The 3,437-nt window shown below is 40.8% G+C and overlaps 1 pseudogene; it reads left to right on the top strand.

Moving 5' to 3' along the window:
• Nucleotides 1–883: 883 nt before the first annotated feature.
• LOC149558971 (L-type lectin-domain containing receptor kinase IX.1 pseudogene) lies at nt 884–2,936 on the top strand (annotated as a pseudogene).
• Nucleotides 2,937–3,437: the final 501 nt, after the last annotated feature.

Raw genomic sequence — 3,437 nt, 5'->3', positions numbered from 1 at the left:
TTTGTCTCCTCTTGTTTATTCATTGGTGATTGTTCATTCTTTCACTCTCTCTTTGGATCCAAGTTTATGGTAACTATTTTCACAAACTTTCTTGGATTAATTGATAATTCTTTTATCTTAGTTCATTTCAATGTTATTGTTTCTAACACTTTCTTTATATTGTGTAAAGAGTAAGGTGGATAATGAAAACTAACATTTTATGTTGGTTAATATGAAACATATAATGAATGTTATTTGTTTACAAATGGTATCAATTTTAGTGAATGAATGATATATAAAGATAAATTTGTAATGATTTAGTTTTAAATAATTATTAGTAAATAAAATCATTAAAATCAGTATCTTATTGTTCAATCAATAGCGTATATTGATATCATAACTAGCTCAGAAAATCTTAACTACACTCACAACAATAGGGACATGTTCAACTACCAAGGCCTCTCCCCTAAAGCCCTTTTTCCGAAATTGTATAATAATTATAATTATTTTCTTTATGCTTTATTCAATAAATAAAATTGTATATTCAAATATTACTCCAATAATAAATATTCATGACGTACGGAAGATAGGAAGGCCATCTAGGTAATTTACGGCGCCACGTGGCACCATATTGACAAACCAATACGACTAAAAGTGAGTCCAATAATTACGAGACATAATTGCCAACCGGCTTAAATGAATTGCGAGTAACGGAATCGTCTCATATCTTTTAGTGGTGGGTGTCTATGGAATCCGCCGGACCGACCAAATATAAGAAATTAAGTATGGTGTCCAAAACAACTCATGGCATATGTGTCGGTGGAATCCGCCGGATCCGACTCACATATGCCATAATAATTTATGACATTCAAAACTTTGTAATTACACTAACGCAATCCAAAGAATGGCGGAGCTCTGTTATACTCCTCGTTCTCTCCTCCTCTCCTCTGTTGTCGCTTCTCTTATTTGTATCACACATGCAAAAACCCTTAGCTTTGCATTCCCTCCGAGCATTGATTTTGTTATCGAAAATGATGCCTACTTTGAAGGAGAGGTCATACAACTCACCAAGAACAAAGCAAGAGGGAACCTTGGAAGTTGCTTGGGCTGGGCGGCTTACAAATAAAGCGGTTCCGCTTTGGGACATTTCCTCTCCAGCTCTGGCGAATTTCTCTACCCATTTCCAATTCATTATCGACAGGGGCAATGATAATCAAGGCCATTTTGGAGACGGGCTTGCTTTCTTTATCGCACCTTTCGAGCTGAATCAGCCCTTGAACGCTTCGGGAGGAGGTCTTGGATTGTTTAACGCCACAACTTTTAATGGATCATACTATCAGATGGTTGCTGTCGAATTTGACACTTACTTCAATGACTGGGATCCAGATGACAACCATGTTGGTGTTGACGTCAATAATATTTTTTCCAATGTAACGGTTTCGCTGACCAGCGTAGCAAAGTCTAGTCTTTGTGATAAGAATCTCAAGAATGGAGAGCAATGGAACGCGTGGGTGGATTATGATGGAGGAGCAAAGAGGCTGCAAGTGTTTCTCTTCTGTAACCCAAATGCGACTAGTTTCTGTAAACCAGAAATCCCAATCTTATCATATGATATTGATCTGCGGGAAGCTTTTCCAGAGAACATCAAGGTTGGCATCTCGGCTTCAACAGGGCTGTCCTCAGAGACGCACACCGTGAACTCTTGGGATTTCTCTTATCAATATTCATGGGAATTACAACGCTCCCAGTGAAAATATTCCTCTTTTTCAAAGTACAGGAAACGGCAAGAAAAACAAGAGCCATTCTCGGGTTATAATAATTGTACTAGCCTTCTTCAGCGGTATGGCCGTCCGCGGTTTCGAATTCATCGGCTAGCGGCAGTGCTTCAGAAAAACCGAAAGTGTTGGTGAAGAAAGTGAAGAGAGCGATGTGGCACTGGACCAATGTTTTTCTCAGGGTCCCCGCAAATTCTGCTAGGCCGAGCTCTGTACTGCGACAGGAAATTGGCTTGGTCAAGGAGGCTTCGGTGGAGTGTATAGCGGCATCCTGCCTGGCACAAAGGAAGAGGTGGCTGTGAAGAAAATATCCCAGGGGTCGAGTCAAGGAAGAAATGAGTATGTTTCTGAGGTTACTATCATCAGCAGGCTGAGACACCGTAACCTTTTGCAGCTTTTAGGATGGTGCCATAGAAAAGGCGAGTTGCTGCTGTTCTACGAGTACCTGCCTAATGGGAGTCTGGACAATAATATCTTTGCGGAAAAGAAGGGTGCTCTGGATTGGGACAGGAGGTATAATATTGCGTGTGATTTGGCTTCTGCTCTTGTTTATCTCCACGAGGAATGAGACCAGCTTGTCGTTCATCGAGACATCAAGGCAAGCAACGTGATGTTGGATTCCAATTTTAATGCCAAGTTAGGGGACTTTGGTTTGGCAAGACTGGTGGAGCGTCACAATGAAGCTTCTCATACGACCGTGGTGCCAGGGGCACTTGGGTATTTGGCGCCCGAGTGTGTAATGACAGGGAAGGCCAGCCCGGAGACGGACGTGTTCAGCTTTGGGGCAGTCACTCTAGAAATTGCCTGCGGAAGGAGACCAGTTGACCGTTCTCTAAACGAACACAATTGTAGACTGGTAGAATGGGTTTGGGATTTACACGGAAACGGAGAGACTTTATGTGCTGCGGATGATGAATGTTTAACGAGAAGGAAATGGAGAGGATGCTGTTGGTGGGGCTGCTGTGCTCTCACCCAGACCCTGCGTCAAGGCCCGAAATGAGGGAGGTGAGAGAGATATTGACAGGGGAGACTGAGCTACCATGTGTTCCTCTGGGTTTTCCTGTGGCCGTGTACAGCCAACGCCTTCGTCCTGACATCATCTCAATCTCGTCAGTTTTCACGTCTTCAAGGGCTTCAAGCTGCCCCGACGAAATGTCGACTTCTAGAACCTTACTTCATTAGAGGTATAAATATACAATGGCACTACTTCTGATCTGTGTCATAAAACTATAGATTGATTCTTTTTCCTAATTCAATCAGAAATAGCGACATTTTATTCTCACTATTAGATTCGAGTGTTTCTTCAGATTTGGATATCTTTGGACAACGTCTTCAATGCTAATGTAAATTAGCAATAGGTGTTTTTTTTCTGGCTAACGGAATACAATCCGCCTTATCCTCCTAATTAAACAAAGTGGGGATGTTTCTAATTGTAACTTCACATTTTATGATTGTAGAACTCAATTTAGGAATAGATTCCTATGATCGATGTACCAAATCAAATAATTTGGATTTATATTTTCCAGAATTGATAGGTGGTCATAACTTCTTTGAGGTCTTCAAAGTTAATCTTAGGGCTATAAGAATTGTTGGACTGCATTGAGATAATCAAGAGCTGGTTCATGTTGAGTATTCTAATAATCACATAGATTCTTATGCTAATCACATTTTAATAATTAGGTC

This window comes from Cupressus sempervirens, chromosome 5, assembly GCF_028749045.1.
Source record: "Cupressus sempervirens isolate cs-2001-9-10 chromosome 5, ASM2874904v1, whole genome shotgun sequence".
Lineage (NCBI taxonomy): Eukaryota > Viridiplantae > Streptophyta > Pinopsida > Cupressales > Cupressaceae > Cupressus > Cupressus sempervirens.
Note: the sequence above shows the minus strand (reverse complement) of the source record. Positions and strands in the feature narration are given on the sequence as shown.